This window comes from Etheostoma cragini, chromosome 7 (assembly GCF_013103735.1).
Source record: "Etheostoma cragini isolate CJK2018 chromosome 7, CSU_Ecrag_1.0, whole genome shotgun sequence".
NCBI lineage: Eukaryota > Metazoa > Chordata > Actinopteri > Perciformes > Percidae > Etheostoma > Etheostoma cragini.
In genome coordinates this window covers 6,776,202-6,796,009 of record NC_048413.1, presented here as the reverse complement: position 1 = coordinate 6,796,009, position 19,808 = coordinate 6,776,202, and the positions used below count along the sequence as shown (strand labels likewise).

The 19,808-nt window shown below is 40.5% G+C and overlaps 1 long non-coding RNA gene across 1 annotated transcript in view; it reads left to right on the top strand.

Annotated features, from left to right (window-relative positions):
- Positions 1–15,920, top strand: part of LOC117948163 — a 79,776-nt gene extending 63,856 nt beyond the window's left edge. The window contains exon 3 of the long non-coding RNA XR_004657393.1: positions 15,552–15,920. This is a non-coding gene — a long non-coding RNA (uncharacterized LOC117948163). The remainder of the gene's footprint in view (positions 1–15,551) is intronic.
- Positions 15,921–19,808: the final 3,888 nt, after the last annotated feature.

The following is a 19,808-nucleotide window of genomic DNA, read 5'->3' as shown; positions in this document are numbered from 1 at the left end:
GAATGTCCCGGACATTCATTTCAAACGGCACAGAAAAATGTAAATCCAAATATTTCGTCAGTCCTCCATTCGATAAATCACTCTGCCTTTTTCCTTTTTCCATTTGTCCAGGTCGCCTTGTCGAGGGTAATGCCCTTAAAATGTCAATTGTCAGTAGTGTGCATGCGTTGCGTTCAACATAAAGTACAGTTCACCACACACACAAAAACAGCAGTCAGTTGCAGTGTTATACAGAAAGGAATAAAATATGGAGCTTGCACTTCCCTTTTTCCCTGGAGGCCCTGTGCTCTTATTGTTTGTCAGAGTGACAGATGTTTTTCAAATGACGGTGTCTCATGTGTGTTGAACTTCTACCAAAAGCCCTACCGTGAGGGACTGCGGGAGGTTATAAACCATCAGATGGGGGAAACCTCCACGGACTGAGTCCCTGTGCTGTTGGGCTCTCTGCAGGGAAGTCTTAACAACAAAGGAGACGATTGTCAGGGTGGGCTTTTTGTTTTCTTTTTTTTTAAATATTTTTTCATTTTTCAGGCTTTAATTTTGACAGGACAGCTGAAGACATGAAAGGGGAGAGACGGGGGAATGACATGCAGCAAAGGGCTGCAGGTCGGAGTTGAACCCTAGTCCGCTGCGTTGAGAAACCTCTATATATGTCGGCTCGGGCCTCGGGCCTGGACCTGACACCAGGGGCGTCGGACTGTGGGCAGGCGACTGAGGAGAACCCCGAAAGATGCTGGAATGATTAGCTGTGGATGCGGGGGAAGGGGCCCATAGAAAAGGCCTTTTGTACAGGGCCCAGAATGTTGGGCTACGCCAACAATAAATACACAGTATTTACAGTGCAGACATAAATATTAATATAGACTGAAAAACTATCTGCAAGTTGGGGTGCTTACTTCCATAAACTGAGCACAAAGAAAGAGATACTTTTGCGTTGTGCATTTTTTTGTTTGTTAACCGTGTGTGGGAGTTAAACACTGGCTAAAATAGTTTTAGCAGGTGGATGTGGAAGTATGCGGTGTCTACCAGCACAGAGAAGGTCAACAAGGTATTTTTGCTGGAATTTGAGCACAAACCATAAAGCCGAAACCAGACGCAGGCTAAACAGGAGTTTTACTGATCGGTTAACTATGCATTATGCAATAGAAGTGTTACTACGGCTTGTATTGCACACTGCGTGGCTGCTTTAACAGTCTATAACCTCAGAACTGCAGAAGCACACGTGTTTTAAAATACATGTACTTCACTTGAGGATATCCCAGAGCAAATATACTATTTTTGTTCCACTGCGTTTATGTAACATCTGCAGCACATTGTAAAGCTACATTTTTGACTCTTAAACAGCCCACTCACAGAGAGAGGAGCTGGATCACTGGCCCTCCCAGCTGACCCACTGATGTGTGGAGAAAGTGTTAAGCCTTCACTTTGCTTTTTAAACACAGTGCATTTAAAATCAAGCACTACACTGTGTTTATTTAACATCTTTATTAGACTGCCTCCAACGTTTGCTCAATCATGTATTTGTGTACTACTATAACAATTTTTTTTATTGAAATCAAACAAAAGGATCTTGTGCATGTGAGTGTAAGAGAGTGTGTGTGAGTGAGAAAGAGAGAGACGCTCGTTTTCTACATACGCTGCAAATAAGCCAAGCAAAAGTGCAACTTTGTTATTGTGTTTACGACCATTATATGATTTTTGTAATGAAATCACAGTGTGTTTTCCGGACCAGTGGGTGCTTTTAATAGTGTTGCCCCCCCCCCCCCCCCCAATTCAAGGTGTCCTCTATACAGTATGTATATATCCAGCGCGGCAGCATTGACTAGAGCCAGCCACAGCGAAAATGCTTGTTAGTCAAACAGTCCCCATCGGAATAATGCCACGGTCAGCCAGTGGTGAGGGATAACTCTGTGTGGATGACACTCCGGAGCCTATTCTGTAGGGGATCTGCTTTAGTGCGGCACACACAAACATGATGTATGGACACACAAGCAGAGAAGCATCATGGGACCACACAATGGAAGAGCTGCAGATGAGTTCCCGCAGCCAGAGCAGAGCACACTCTTCAAAAAACAATGACAGCACGTTCTAGTTTCTGTTCAACGATCCATTTGCCCCTGCAACCTTGATCAAAACCTGTCGGCGAAAACACCCCAGGAATAGATGAATATGGAATGGCTGTGAGGTAATGTTTAAGAGACCACGGCCTCCGCAGAATCACAAACCACGACAAAAGAAAAACATTCATGAACACGCGTCTTCAGGAAATAGGAGGTGCTAGAAGCTGGGTGGCGTGGGGGCTCCTCGCAGGGCTTGTGGTTGATCAACAGTAGCTGCAGAGTTAATGGCTAACACAGCGGCATGCTGGGAACATGCCAGGCCAGCCCGAGTCAATGGGAACACGTCTCTGGGCCTCTTTCTGTTTAGTCTTTACTGGAAGTTTTACATTCACCTGGCAGTTTTTTTTACTTTAGTTTTTTTTTTTTACTTTGCACACATATACAGCAACATGGAACCAGAAAATAAGAAATCAAACCGATGTGACAGCAGAGGTCTGAAAACCACGGGCTTATACAACGGGCCGCAAGTCACAGAAAACAACGGCAAAGTAAATACAACATAGTGCCGCATACATCGCGAAATAGAAAGAAATGTAGACAGAAATCAAGCATAACAGCTTACCAAATCAGCAGACAATAATCATGTAAAAAGAGATTAATAAACAGCTAATCTAAACACATACAAGTGAAGAAAAGCAAGAGTGAGCCATAATCACTAACTAATTAGACACTGTTATTAATGTGGTGAAAATTTATTCCCCAAATGTTCTAAAGCTAGTGGTAATGATCACTTTGTGTACTTGGGTATTCCAGATGTGACACTGGCCAGGTTTTGGTTTGATTTTATAAAGAACCGTTGATGGGGAGACGCTCTGTGAGCCATCTTGCTTAGCTACGGCTACTTGTCAGTTAGCAAGCACGTTAGCACAGTGGCCAACGAGGCAATACGTTCTCAGTTTTATTCAAAAGATGTATGTATGCTCCTGTCTCATGAACCAAGCCTCCTTTGTGGGACAGTTTAAATAAAAGTGGACAGAGGAACACACCTAATGAGCCAAGATACCGCCTCCATTTTGGAGCCTGTGGCTCTCAAAGACACGGCAGCTTGGGATTGTTCGACGGTACGAAAATACATTCACTGAAAAACTGCACATCTTCACTCTTGCGAGTGAAATCCAATGATACCAGGGAAATTCACTGATTTTGCCCGACTATTCCACAGTTTGAGATGCTGGCGTGACCGGGCCTTAACAGAGTTATATTTAGTCTGACTTTCATTGCCGGGGCCCTTCACGTTTAATACAAAGAGGTTTGTCAAAGCATCATATATTTATGTGGGACATTTGCTGCGTATGGGGAAGGGGAAAATCAATTTCCCGCCCCCTCTTGATAATTGATCGTTTTTTCTGAGTGTACTAGAAGGATGACATGCCAGGTCTATCATATTCTGAATGGTAGTAAAGCAGCCAACGCCTGCCTGCCTGTCTGTCTGTCTGTCTGTCTGTCTGTCGCATCTATCTCTCTGCTTGTCTGTCTGTCTGTCTCTGTCTGTCCTATCGATCTGTCTGTCTGTCTGTCTGTCTGTCTGTCTGTCTGATCTATCTTATCTGTCTGTCTTTCTCTGTCCTATCTATCTCCTTGTTTGTTTATCTATCTATCTATCTATCTATCTATCTATCTATCTATCTATCTATCTATCTGTCTGTCTGTCTGTCTGTCTGTCTGTCTCTCCTATCTATATGCCTGTCTGTCTGTTTGCCTTAAATATCTGTCTCTCTGCCTGTCTGTCTCTCTGTCTCTGTCTTATTTATCTGTCTCTCTGTCTCTCTGTCTCTCTGTCTGTCTGCCTCTGTCTTATTTATCTGTCTGTCTACACATGTTACCCTTTCTATGAATTCTGCTGCTTTTCTGCACCCTGACGATGAAACGTGGTTATGTGTAAACAATAGAAAAACATTAGGCAGGGACAGGGTTGTGTACTTTACTGATTTAATTCCTCGTCTCCACTTAACAGTATCTCCGACACCCTGTCATTAGCCAGTAAACCTTCTCAAAATAAATCCAATCCCATAAATCTACCTCTGAAGGAACCTGATACTTTTAAAAAGTGACAGTGACTGACCTTGAGATTTATTTTTGTCACACCAGAAACTGTCTCCCTCAGCAGCGAGAGATGGGCCTGTCCAGATGGTTTTGTGTGGCATCATCTTGCTAATTGTCAGTGATGCCATCAAAGGGATGTAGCAGACCTGACAACTTAGCTGATGAGCAATAAGATGAGTATGAGGGGGGAAATTAGAGCCAAAAACCTGTGACAGTTATTTTGTGCAGCCTACCTATGCTTTTAAGCGCTTTAAATCATTTGGCTTCCTTCATTTCCTGCATTTGTTACAGACTTAAATAGAGTAGAAAGGAAAAAAGCTATTATTATGAACCCGGGCTTCAAAATACTCATGTCTGTGCTATTATAATGTCCAATTACATTGTGCAAGCTATAAATATCTCTGGAAATTAGAGCTGCACAATATATTGTTCTTTTAATCGCCATCGCGATAACAACTGGCGCATTAACCACATTGTGAAAGGCTGCGACATATAGCAAAGACACTCAGAGATTGTTTGTGTGAGTAAGAAAGAAAAGATCAGTATAGTTATTTTTTGTGTTGCTTTTTTTATTCCATTCAATGTTCTATGTTTTCAGTGAGAGAATAGAAATGATTTCCTTTCATTCGTTTTGAATTCAACAAGCAGTTTGTTGAATTTAAGCAAGAAAACTGAACTGACAACATTTTAACATTTTTGTATTTATCACAAGTCATATCGTTATTGCGGTATTCAACAACGTTACCGTGATATTTTCCTCACAGTGTGCAGCCCTACGGGAAACATAATGATGCAGACGTGATTCATCCATAATGGCACGCTGCGTAAAATAGGCCTCAGAAAACTGTCTCTGTGGTAATAATGCATCATGTTTCTTGAAGAGATCACCTGTCTTAAGATCTCTTTTAAGTTGACTAGGCTGCATCGCAGAAGTGCAGCAGTCCGTCCCAGGTGACTGTAAAACATGCAAGACAAAACATATGACACAGGGGATGATCCTGACCTGAGAATGACATGTGCTAAAGTACATTATAGTCATTGCCAGGATAAAGGTCACATTGACTCCTGTTATAAATTGGACAGGACAGCTCCAGCATACATGGAGTGTCAAGTGTGAGGAGGTCTGAAAGAAAATCCCTCGGATGTTTCGGGACACACACAGACACACACACACACACAGGCGGACGGATAAAAGTGTCTCTGTCGCGCTCTCACTTGTGATTAGCACACTTCATCATCACATTTAAGGAGAAGTCAACGCTAAGTTTATCATATAATGGAGATGCAGTGAGTGAGATTGTGAGGGGCTTGTGTTTTTTTCTGCTAGTGGTCGTCAAAATACCGCAGAAAGATAGGATGCAAGTTAAAGTTCAGGGTTTTATTATTGCTAATGTTTATGCAGCTAATGAGTAAATTCTCATTCCCGACTATTCTGTTGCTGTAGCAAATATATATATTTACATGTTCATTTGAGGCATAATAGTCTTTTGACTAAGAATACCCGGCCTGGAACGGCAGTCAGCGCGAGAGCAGACTTCTTGCTCTGAGATACAAAGGGAACCAACTTGAAAGGAAATAAGCAAATGAATGCAATGCCTCATTAGGCGGGCTTTATTTGACCGTAGCCAATTAGAGAGCATCTGTAATTTAAAACAGTCATCCTAAAAAAAGACTCAGCAACAAACAGATTTCTCTCACGGGAACCAATCCTTTGCCTTGTTTTCATTTAAATGTTTCTTCTTTTATTTTTAACCAGTGACATTTTCTATTTGAACGAGTATGAATAATACACAGAGGACAGTCAGGTTTAGAAGTATGCAGATAGGCAGGCTGCAGTAGGAGGTTGTAAGTGGAGATGAAAGAGGGATTCAGAGGAGGTCAAGGTTGCGTGCTGATGTGCGTCGGCCTCGCTCTCGGCTGGCTTTGGAGACTTGTTTCGCCGTTGCTTTGGGATCAATATCTCTCCCTCTGTCTTAATCAACGACCCGCTGAGATATTCCTCGGGCCGTTACCCTAACGACACAAAGGTGCGCGTTGAAAAGCAGAGCTGCAGTCAGGGCAAGACTGACAGCTGTTTAGCCACAAATAGATTAACGCGGCACTGCCCAAAACAGACACAGTGGTGAAATATTGATAAGGAGAAGCAGATTCTGAGTCTTGTGTGAGTGATCCGCTTCCGAAAGATGTGAACGAAACCAGATCCCGACCGCTCACTTTGCAGAGAGAGCCTCGTGAAAAATAGTAACACCTGTATTGCTTATACTGGTTGTTAAGCATTGGAATAAAATTTTGTGCAATATGCATAACCAAATGCTGGAATAATGAGCCATCTGTATGTGTGGTCCCTTCCTTGGAGATGCCAGGAACGGCACCATCTGTGATGCAGCTACCAGCTGTTTTCCTTCTTATTACATGTTTATTAAAAGCTGAAGTTGTCCTCTTCAAGAAGAGTAAAAGAGAGCATGGGTGGCAATGTTGGTTATCTGATTGCCTCCATCTCCATTAGAAAACCGACTCGAGCTGTGTTCCTGGTCCTATAAAAATACACTAACTGTTTCACCAGAACAGAGGGACTGCTAATTAAATACTCCTTCTTTTTCATCAGCGACTCGCAGGAAATTAACAGAACAAACACAAGATTGACTGGCAGCAAAGCAACCAACATGAAAGAGGATGAATGGATCTAATCCACCAGGACTGGAAATAAATAAACAAAGGGTGTCACTTACCCCACCTTCACTTAGCCCTTTGGGTTTGAATTTCAAAAAATCCCTCAGCAGGGTTTACGCGTCTTTTCGGTTTGCATTGTTTTCAATTTTCAAAACCTATTAGCAAGATATCGATTGACCACAATTGAGCATTTATGCACAGCAGGCAACCTACATCCCTCAAGTCAGAATCAGATCACATCTCCCATAATTGAGGGTGGCAGAACTGCAGACCACCCTCTGCAACTGTCAACAAATTTCAGGAGCTCAAACTAAGATGCGTCAGGGATGCATCCTGCGCCGAGTGATGGACACCGAGAAGGAGAACTGGAAATGTCCATCAGCATCCACTGCCATGCGCTGAACAAGACAGGTCAGGTCTGAATAGACACTGACAAACCCAGGGTGGACACACTGTCGACGCACACTAAAGCAATACCAAGGGACAAGTGACAGGCTGCTCTGATGCCTTACTTAACTGCCGCACACGCACGCGGGCGGACAGGCAAAAATAGTGCGCGGGGGATCAGACACCCACGTGCACGCTCGTCCATATGGACGGACAGGCCTCACGTCCGTAAAAAAAGCAGATAAAATGAAACTTCAGAGGCCGTGTTTAACCAAATGCTGAAGAATGCACTGTGATGAGAAGCCAAGTGCAGACTGTAGTCTAAAACAGCAAATTGATGTTTTTTTGACAGTGCATCCATTTCTGAAGTTAGTGTGTTCACTCCACTCAATGCTCAATAAAACAAACAAAATGCCATCAATTTGTGTATAAACAATTACCTGCCATAGATTGTAACCTTATTGGATCGAGTGAAATGTTTGAAATAAATCATTGAAGGCGCTGACAGGGCATTTATCTTCACTCTTGCTTTAATGCTTTGTGCACAACACAGTGGATGTAGTCAGTCAACTGTGTGTGTGTGTGTGTGTGTGTGTGTGTGTGTGTGTGTGCTTGCTTTGTACTAAGCCGGGCCCCAGTGTGCCTCAGTGTGTGTGCTTGTAAGAGCACCGTTGCGTGTGTCAATCCTCCTGTGGAGCCATGTTCTCAAAGCTCTTCATTTTGAAATCAAGCATGAATAATTAAGCCATTTCACAAGGCTGCTTTAACGATATATTACATGAGAAGAAATAGGTCAAGCAGCAATGTTAGAACAATTGTTTGCATGGGTGTTATGGGGTTAAAAAAAACGGTGAACAATACGCCCCTCCCTTCATGCCCCATATACAGTACTTACTGTAGAGAATGACTGACAGCTTCAGACTTCTTTTCCTACAGAAGGGAGTTACATCTGGGAGAAGGAACAGTTACATCTGGGTCATTGTGTCCTCATACCTGAGATAATACATCAACTTTAACCCCCCCACTAGAGGTGGCAAGCCAAACAGACAGTTACACTACTTAAATGTATTTTCTACTTTTTCACCAACCGACTTTTGACCAACAAGAAGGAATATTATGAAAATACATGATTTGAATTGCCACAGAACATAAAAGCTTAGCGGATAATTACATTGTAATTATTGGGAAGAAACATCTTCTGGCCTCACTAAAAGGTGGTTCCGATATCAAACCATCAGTAACACCAAAATGACATAAATACAGAGCTACATATCCCATAGTCTCCCATTGCCAGCTCTATCTCCGCAGCGCTGAGGGGAAAGGTCTGGCTACACCTCACATACATTCTGGGATAGGGGGAAAAAAACAACGGGGTTGTTTAAATTTCTTTAACCCTCGGATTGTCCTCCCGGGTCAAAAATGGACAAAAAAATGACATTTGTGTCCCTATTTCAGACATTTGTTTAGTTTTCACCCATACCACCTTACCTGTTTTACTGTACTTTTTGGAATTCATGGTCAATAACTTATCTATATAGAATTATACCTAAAATTTGTGTTAAAAAAGCAAAAATTATGACTTATTTTGACTAATAGTACTCCAAGAATCCAATCCATTTTTAAATGGTAATTTGGTTAAAAAGAAACCCATATTTCAGATATAGACATTTTTTAAAGGGGTAAAAATTTGACCCAAGGACAATAGGAGCCAATCACAATGGTCTTGGGCGGGGCTAAGCTCCGGACGCAGCGACGGTGGCTCTGCTAAAAAGTCTCAGGAAGGAACTTGTTTTGGTGGAATTTTTGCACCCTGTAAAAGAAAACACCAAATCTAATATTAAATGAAGTTAACGGTTCACACAATACAGTAATGTGAGCTAATTAAATCGGCTGATCCATGGTTACACCTCATTAGTTCTTACCAGTGTATCTCCGTGTGTACTTCGTCCACAACAATCCCACCAATCGCTCCCAAAATGTCCCAGTTAGAGATGAAATGTCGTAAACATACTCTGTAAATCTTTACAGTCACTGAAAGAACCAAGTAGGCCTGCCTTGTTACACGATCCAAATTTTCTTCAAAACTTGCCATTTTCCGCTTGTTGCTTGCTTGCTCGAATTGTGTTGGGGAGAGGAACGTGACGGACATCCGGATGTCAAGCAGTTACCTTGGAAATGTACTGGTGATCCAGACTAACATACTGCATTTACACGTAATTTACATACCAATCATTGCCCTTTATTTTCCAGTGTGTACATTTTGTGATGCACAAAAAGCCTGTGGTGTTACCGACTCAGAAGTAGTATTCAAGATGATGGCAGTGTGAGGTATTAAAACCTGTCGCGGAAGAGAATGACAAGTACCTACTTGTCAACCATGAGCATTATAAGGCAACAATATCACAAAATATGGTGTGTGTGTGTATGTTTGTCTCTGTAGTACACAATACAATTGTGAAAAAGTAAGTTCTGACTGATGTGAAAAAAGCTCCAATGATCTCTGTCATCTGTTACATTCAGCCCTGAGGACAAACACGCTGAGTCCCACAAAGCTCCTTTAACTGCTTACAACAACAACAACAAGAACACCACTCCCACCACTTTGTTCAAGCTCCCCTACTTTTAACTAAACTGTGTTCTTCGTACACAGGATAGAACCACGTGCTCCCGTGTGTACAACCCTTTACCTACTTCCCCAGCCTGCACCTTGCCCCCCCCCCCCCCTCCCCACACCTCTTCTTCTCAAAAGCTACAGACTCAGAAATGGCATATCCTAAGGAAAGCTCATTGTTGAACTGGCTCTGGTGGCTGGAATTCTGCACCAAGGCTGAATTTTGGGAAAGAGACTTCAGATACTGTATCAGGGGACCACTAAGGTCTATATAAAAGAGACTTCAGATACAGTATTAGGGGACCACTAAGGTCTATATAAAAGAGACTCCAAATACAGTATTAGGGGACCACTAAGGTCTATATAAAATCAACCAAAGAGCACCATGTCATGGGACCTTTAATACAATTTAGTCTGTTTCAGCAAACATCTTAATGCTGTCAATAAAACTCTGCAGCCGAGGCATCATTTCCAGATATGTTAAATGATGTTTACACATGTTTATAAGATCACATTACCACCCTGTTTCATGTTATTTCCCATCCTTGACACATTTGGCTCGCATCATTATATTGCTGAAATATAGTCCTGCTTTGGTAACATTTTTATTTTTAACCACTTGTCAATTGCAGGAAAACAGGAAAAGTCTATTTTTCTTCTTTTTAGACACACTCTGAAGGACTAATAGCTCTATGTTTTTAGTTGCTGAGTTTCACAAGTGTTACATGAATTACATATTCAAATCAAGCATCTGCTTTTGACTGTATGCTGTTGTTCCACTTTGAAAATTAGGAAACCAGATTTTAATCACATGCTCTCCATTGTACAAGAAATGTCATCTTTGGATTAAAGACAGGTTTGAATTTCCTAGACCGTCCTCCTTTCATCGTGAGCATTATAATTTGACTCCCTATTGTCGAAAGACTGCAACTAAATAGCTCCACCGCATAATCGAAGGAGGCCGGTGTTATGATATTGGAAACAGTCTTAGGTTGAGTCCATGGATAATTGAGCTATGTGGCTCAAACAGCGTCTGTGTTTTTTTTTATGTTCTCGATTCCCAGAGAGCGAGTAAATCACCTAATGTGAGCCGGTCTGTGAAGTCTGTTAGGCTGTGCTGGTTTGTGTTCAGTCTGAACTCGCTCTGCGCCCGCACGTCACTGTTTGTCAGATGTTTGCTGGAGTCTATTGCCTCGTCAGAAACATTTAAAATGCAGTGTAAAGATGTACCAAAGCCCCTGGATAACGTTTGTGTGCCAAAGCTATATGTAGAGTCATCATGTGGATGCTGTTTCCAGAATCACAGTTCTGAGCGGGGGAAAAGTGCCCATAAATCTTATTTTAAAGTTAATGTTCACCAATCCACATGACCATAATGAATAACCAGGCCATGTTGTTTCAAAATTGCAGAATTTTTTACTTGGATTGTCAGAATACAGTTTTAAATACTCCAAACTGTGTGTGAGCTCAGATCCAACCAATTAGATACTTTTGAAATGTGAAAGAGAGAGAGAAGACACAGATATCAGAGATGGGGGGGGGGAACTGAAGCTTTATGAGCTTTAATTGCAGTATGTCCTTCTCATTGTGCTGTCTGAAACCAAAGTAAGAGCCCAAGTTGGTTTTTGGATGGGATTAGTTTCATTTGCATTGCAGAAATCTGAAGGAGCTCCATCCGTTTTCTTCTGTTTCTGAGTGCACATTTTGTCAACGAGAAACTTTCCAAAGAAAGAAACTGTTTTTGGACAAATCTCATAAGGGAAGGCCTTTTAACCCTTGTGTTGTCTTCCGATAAACCATGAAACACTATTATTGCATTTTCCCCAAAAAAACATTTCGATAAACAAAAACTGGAAACAGGTCAAATATGACCCGAAGACAACATGAGGGTTAATTTAGAATTCTACCCAGAGCCTACGCAAGGGGCCTAACGCTAAAGGTCCTTTCATGGTTGTGCGGAGGCTTCACGCAGAACCTTCGCCGTAGCCTACGTACGTATCATGATGTTTATACTTGTGTGCTGGTATGTGTGTCGAGCCAGCGTGTTTGAATGTGTGTGTGTGGGAGGGGGGGAGTGGCTTATAGAGCGAGGGAGAAGTGAGAGAGTGACGGCGGTTATATGTGGAGTGAGCAGCGACTCTAGAGTCATAGTGAGAGAAACAAAGTGTCTCCCCCGTTCTTTGTAACCACGGTGGGAAATTAGTTAACCCTCTCCTTGATTTCATGTTGCTATGGAGAAGGAGAACCAGGATATGAGTCAGTTGGGAAATGACGTGCGTAGCTGCGACGTGAAGTTCCTTTTTTCGAGAGGTGCACATCAGGCTACAGCGTAGGGTCTGGGGTAGACGCGGCGGAGTCTGCGGGGGTTTGTCGTTGATTCTACGCACAACCATGAAACGGCCTTAAGCCTTTGTGAGAAGTGATACTGGCTGCTGTGTCTGCGTCGTTTGGCACTTACACCGCCATAACGCTGGTTGGCAGCGTGGTTAATATAGCACTGTGTGGAGCTTCTTTGTGTACTTTGAACAATGGCGACTGAAGCTGATCAGATCACGATGGTGTCTGAGCTTTTAAATGTCAAACAAGCACATGTCAATCACAGCGTCCTCCATCATTTCAGAAGGTCTGTAAAAGCTTTATGGAGAGCACTGCAGCCAGATGGTTCCAGAGTTCCTTCCCTACCCGTCAGTCACCTAATGGGAAGTTTTTGCTGCTGATTTTTGATTTTCTAACCTTTCTTTGATTTGGTTCATTTTCACGGAGAAGAAGGGTCAACCTGAAATGGGTAGGAGGAAACGCCATGCTACCAAGCGGACCAATTACAGTTTTGCGGTCTGCGTCGCTGTAATGTGAGGTTACATTTCTGGGGAGGTGCACTTTGGGCTACACTGTAAATAATGGCTGTGAAATCTCCAGTTATTTCCTTTAGATTTCACGGTTACAGTAGTGTATATGATTTAATAAGTTTATGTTACAACCTTGTCGACATGACAAAATCACAGTAGTCTAAGTATTACTGTTAAAAAAAATCACAATATAGCCACTATAGTACTGTAAATAGTAAAGTAAACTACTGTATTTTGTAACTACTTATGTTGTGTTTAATTGTTTTGGATTTTACAGTGAATACATAAAATACTCTAAATGGAAGTACCGTACTTTTACTGTAAAAATAATTCATTGTAACTTGCTGGCTAATTGTTGCCAGGAAGTTACTGTAAATTTTACGTTAAATTTGTTACAGTGTACGCAGTAGGGAACGCATCTACTGTATGCCATAGATTTAGATTCAACGCAGGAGTACAAACGTCCTTTAAGTCTCCACTACGTCCACCAGCTAGTCCCCATCTAGTACTGGCCACTTAGTATACACGAAACAGCCACCTGCTGCAGCCAAAAACAGCAGTCAACGAAAAGGTAGAGCTGATGATGCTACTTCTCAAGGGGTTATCCTAATAAAAGAATTTCAAAAAGCTGAAGTAAGTAAGTAAAGTTTACTTATATAGCATCTGTTACAGACACGGCCACAAAGTTCTTCACAGGTCAAAAGAACAAATACATTCAGACAAATCAAAAGTCATAAAAAGCACAATAAACCACAGTCAATCATAATAAAACACAAAAGCATTAGACAGATAGATAGTTATACAGTCAAGAAGCCAGAGGGCTGAGGAGTTTATGAGCAGCTCATGTTATACATGGTCATTTGATAAATGTGAATATAAACTATTAATGTTTGCTACTTTAAACCTTGTGTTGTCTTTACTTCCGGGACCCTCTCGGGTCCCTCGGGTTAAATTGACACGTGACTTATTTGGGGTTTTAAAAACAATTCTGACATTTTTTTTTACTTCATAATCTATTAACAAATATTATATTTATCTCAATTTCAAACAGTTGAGATAACATAGAAGTTTAGGGAATGCAATCAGTCTCTACTAGAACACAATTCAAATGGAAGTGTGATTCGTTTTTTGTTATAAGTCTATGTTAAAAATCCACTATGGAAAAAACACAAGTGGTCATATCTAGAACAATTTTCTGAATTGAGTCAGGAATACATGTTTATCACAGAAAACAAGATAAGGCCATTGATTTTCAGGTAGAAAAGATGTACACTTGTACCATTTTTCTTGTTAAAATTTGAAATGGGTCAATTTGACCTGAATACCATACAAGGGTTAAGGTCTTAGAAAAATAAAAGCAGAATATAAAAGAAGCTTTTTTTTAAAGAGATTGATGTGTTTTGTATTGCTGGGCAGTTATGCTGGATGCAGGTTTATGGAAAATACAATCACTCACTGGGTCTGACCCCTAAACTCACGGTCAACTGTCAAACTGACGTTTCTTGGCTCAGACGTACAGTACCAAGAGTTCAGTCAGTCAATATGAGAATTCAGAAATCTTCCCAATTAGCATCAACAGAAGGTGCCACATGTAAATGGAACCTTTACTAGCTGAATGAATACTGTAACTAAGTGGTGACGTTGGCTTTTAAATGCTTTTCATACTGATATTAGGGGTGGGGTTGGGTGAGTTATTGAAAATTGTCTTTTTAGAATTGTTTTCCTTAGAATCTGTTTTTTTATTTTAAAAATGCAACCAATGATTCACCATTCTTTCACTGACAGCAAAAGAGAGTGAAAGCAGGAAATCCACATCATGTTCTTCTTTACAAATGAAGTAAATGTCAGATTGACTGACTGACATGTGATGTGCATTCTTCTTAGAAAACAATCAGTTCTTAGAAATGTCTCATGATATGTTGTCTCTAGAAGTGGATTATTCAACTTTTGGTTTTGTTAAAGTAGGAAAAGAAAATTGTAATACTCAAAACTATCAAATCAAAATACTTCTAGAATCTCAATAAATTAAAACTCAGACGCAAATCAAATCGGCGTCCATGTATCGCGGAAGAATCGAATCGCCCAGACTAATAAATTACTCTCAATGCAATCGAGTCTGTTAGGCTTATCAGGAGCCCTGACTCTCCCATTGTGTACATTCGTCTCCTGTGTGTTTTGTCTGTCCTGTACTTTTATTTGCCAGGCTACTACACTGGTAGGTTGTAAGACAAGGTTAGCCTGAATTCCCACTCCACAGACTCATCAGAGCGGTCCAGAACAGACTGCGAAGATAAATGGAACTCGCTCAAAAGCTAAAATAATGAGTGGTCCGAACTCTGGCTGCCGTTAAAAGACAATTCCTGAAGCTGCTTTGTTGACAATAAATTAAAAGCTGATTTTGTTGACGCTCCAGAAGTGCCAAGGATGACTTCTAAAGAATGTGGGCACATATTCTGTTTCAGAGCTGTCTGCAAATCGAGCGTAAACGGTTGTAAAAGCTAGAGCAAACATTCAAAGAATGTATAAACTGTGCTTCCTGTTATTCATCCGAGAAGTGGTTCCACTTCTTGATGAGAAATGAGATTAAATCATTACTTATCTGATTTTAGGTTTTGGCAAACATCTGCTTGTGTAACTGGGAAGATTTTCAATTTAAAAAAAAAAATTTAAATTTATGATTTCAGTCCCACTTAAGGTTTAAACGCTTGTCATCAAACACAGGATCAAAGTTCACAGACATTAAGTTCCTGTCTACTTTCTCAGCATGGGACCTACATATTTTCTTCTTTGCTGCAAACAGAGCCACAGGTAGCTCTAAAAAAAAGAAGAAAAAAAAGCACTAACAAGACATACGTTTGTCACATTTTGTTACAGTGAAGGATCACACTTAAGTGAAAACTGTTGAAGTTGAATCCCGGAAAATCGTCAAGCAGCCAGAGAACTGCAACCATGTGAGGGAGGAAAAGCTCATCAAGATGTAAGGGATGACAGATTCCACCATCTGCAGGTGACTCTGATGCACAAATGGTAAGTAAAAAGTTTGGAACACAAGCGCTGAGCGGAAGTTTTACAGAAGCGGTTTGGTGAACAAAGCCGTGGGCAGTGGTGGAAGGAGTAGTCAGATCCTTTACTTAAGTAAAAGTACTAAAAACTCTGTTACAAGTAAACGTCCTGCATTGAAAATGTTACTTACGTAAAAGTATGTTAGTAGCATCAGGAAAAGGTACTCAATGTTCTAAAAGTACTCAATGCAGAAAATCCTCCCTTTGTAGAAAGTGTTCAGGATCCAAACAGGTGTGTTTTTAATGGTCTAATCATTTCAGCTGGACTTGTAGGCCCTTATATTTATCATATTATTATTAATATTATAATATAATATTTATTATTTATAATAAAACATCAGATTTCATAACTACATGTGTTTTGTGTGCATATCTTAATGTTTAAAGCAAATGTAGCGGAGTAGAAAGTAACAAGAACAGAAAAGACTCAAGTAAAGTACAAGTAGGGCTGGGCGATATGGAGAAAATCAGATATCACGATAATCTCACCCATATCGATACCGTAGGGTTGACAGTTGCTGCTTTTACAAACTGTTCACAATGATATTTTAATAGATACATTATCATCAATAATGTAGCTATAATGACTAAGTGGCTACATAATAAAACAGCTGAAAGTTGGTTAAATTCTGAAAATGACATCACTTTACTGTAATCCCGCCTTTAGCGCCAGGAAAAGACAACCCCTATGTCATATCACAGTATCACAATAACCAAAATGAGAAAATAAGAACCAAAAATATCTAGTCTCATAGCACATTATCGATAGTCTCGCATGGTTTATTGTTTAACCCTTCTGTTGTCCTGGGGTCAAATTTGCCCCGTTTTAAAAGTTTCAACATCAGAAATTTGGGATTCTTTCATTCAAATTGTCCAAAAATTACATGGATGGTTCCATATAACGCTTCTTGCAAGTTAAACAAAGGATCAGTTCTGTACTATATTGAATTTTGGGTGTTTTATTTCCCAAAAAAACACTTTGACAAAAGACCAAAAAAGATATAATTTGATATAAATGAGGTTTCTTGACCATGAATTCAAAAAAGAAAATACTGTAAAACTAGTAATGATATATTGGTGTTAGTGATGCTTACAGCATACTAATGGTAGTGTTACAAAAATGGAGAAAAAAAAAGTCTCTCAAATGTGTCAAAAAAGTGATAAAAATGCGTCAAAAAAAGTGTAATTTTCCATTTCTCCCTGGGAGGACAACACAAGGGTCAAACCATTCACAATCGCCTTGAGCGGCACTAAATGCCGTACGGAGCACGTGCCTCTGCTGTACAGCCTCGGGAAGGAACTTGTTTTGATGGAGCATGTGCGTTCAAAAGATGTTTTAGTCGTGCAGCAGAAAGACTGGACAGATAGTCTAGCCGTCTGGATTCACCCTGCAGAGATGTACTTATTTAGATTCCAGCACTGGAAGTGGGCGAGTCGGCGTGGAGAAGCCGATGACGCAAGGATCCAGCAAGAGGCAGCGGAGCAAGGCGTTTCCCGGAGAGATAAGGTGGTGGTGGTGGGTGCCCAGGGCGTAGGTTTCGTTTGAACATTGGGGGGGCACATTATAAGAGTGGGGTGTTGGGGTCTTCTCCTATGACATTTAGAGCATCAAACACTTGAAATACTGCATGCTGGTGATTTTTTTATGCCACAATTTGTATAGCACAAGTTGACACGATTATTGTTTTCCGACAGATCATTTATAGTTCTTGACATTTCCAACTGCACTTGAAGGCAGCTTCATTTCACAGATGAAGCGAGACAGAAAATAGACAGAGGGGATGAGCTTTTTTGCCATTGCAACAAGAACGTGTTGCAAACTTGAGATTTTACAATCCACTATAGGGGTGTCCGGAAACATATTTACAAGCAAGGATAGATATATGTTTTGTGCCTCCTAAATGCTTTTTTTATTGAGTCTTCTTTTATATTTTTGTGGGAGGGACAAATCTTTCTCTTCTAAATATTGCGTGGGACATATCACTTTCATCCCCCCAAAATGTACTCCTATGGTGGGGGCTACTGGTGGAATGCCTGTCATCACACAAGTGCGCTGTGTATATACACAGGGTGTTAGGAGCTGTCACACAGGTATGGCTCAAGCTTGATCCGAGCCATGATTGATCGCACAGGTTCAGGTGGAGTTCACGGGAGGTCTCTGGTATCACTGGCAAAAATGAGTGACAGACACCAAATAGGGTGATGGAATATTATCAGGAAGCCATTTGTAATGCGGGGCGAGCCTGGATCTCTAAGGGGTGTTGTCTCTCTGAAATGAAGTCATCCATCACCTCAACTTCATATCTGATTAGGTCATGAGTAGCTCCTAAATGGAAAGAGAGGCTCCGGTGTTGTGCTCGCACAGTTAGGTAACCAAAGTTAAAAGGGTGTGGCATAAAAAGGACTATAAAATACTGAGCAATTAAAAAATATATTCATATAAAATAAAGTAAAAATCCTGCCGTGTGAAAAAAATACGTTAGGACGAAAAGCAGAAAGTTATTAAAATGTCAGCCCCATAGAACATGTTACTCCACTGATTTCAGCTCTAACAATGTGTTGCGTGTGGTGTGCCATTCTGTCAGTGGTGGAAGAAGGATTCAGGTCCTTTAAGTAAAAGTACTAATACCACACTAGTAAAAGTCTGCATTGAAAACGTTACTTAAATAACAGTGTGTAAGAAGTTAAAATACCCCCACATCATCACATGCCCTTCCCCGTGGGGTGTGTATACTATATTTTAAGGAAGAACATTTATTTATTTACAATACATTATTCATTCACAAAGAAAATTGGTGTCCTTAAAGGTTGGATTTTCCTAATTCTTTTAATTAAGGCATTAAGATTAATTTCCAAAGGATGTTTTTTTTATTCCTCTTTTTTAATCAACTTTAGCATGGGGGTGTAAACTTATGCAAGCCGCTGTAGTGGAGTAAAACGTGCAATATTTCTCTCTGGAATATAGCGTAGTAAAAGGAGAATTTCTTCCTACTCCTTTTTGATCATGGGATTCTTACTTGAATCATTTACAATCATTTTTGGAGGATTGTATTCAAATAGACATGTTCTTATTAATTTTTAATTTTTTAATTTGAACCTAATATTAAATAAACTGAAACTGAAAGTAGCATGAAAGGCAAGAAAAGACTCAAGTAAAGTTCAAGTACCTCAAAAGTATAGTTAAGTACAGAACTTGAGTAAATGTACTTAGTTACATTCCACCATTACATTCTGTATTCATAACGGTACCTTGCTGCTGGACCTCAGTACCTGCTAGTACACAAGTCAAATACTTTTTCTTCATTACTTGATTAATCAATTTAGAGAATCAATTCATTACATGTCTCCCTCCCTTCTTTTATTGAGCAGAAAAGCCAAATATTCCCCAGTTTCCGCGTCATAGTTGTCAGGATCCACTGCCTGTCTTTGTTCAGATGAATATTAAAGTGAACGTTTTTAGGTTTTTGGAGTGTTGTTCAGGGGAAAAAAGCAAGTTGATCACATCATGCTAGGCTGTAAAAAACAACCGATGGGCATTATTCACTATTTTACAGATTGAATGAATCGATAATTAAACTAAATATTAGTCGCAGCGCCAGATGAAAGAGTCAAACATGCGTTTAGTTTAGGGTTTATGAGATCTATGTAAGGGAAACTGAAGGATGATAACACAAGTTTATGGATAATATCATATCCTAAAATGCCAGGGGACCTAATTGTTTGTATTATAAGAATGCGTCCACATCCCACCGTTTAAATGGCAGCAGGGGAGACCGGGGATGGTTGTAACACGAGCGCTTTTACCAATAAGGGATAACATAAGAGTCATGTGAGAGATTTCATGCATAACCACTCACTCTCTGATATTGCATGTGAATCTGCACGCCTGTGAGGAATAGTGTGCAGATTGTACAGCCAAAACATCAATTTTCAGGTATGAAAGTCTATATTTTGATTAGTACTGATCCTGTTGAAGTTTGAATTAGGAAACTTGTATCAGGCAAGAGGGTAGGTTCTTCCTTAAAATGTGAGTCATTTCAAACCACCATGCTAATACAGCTGGGGGGGG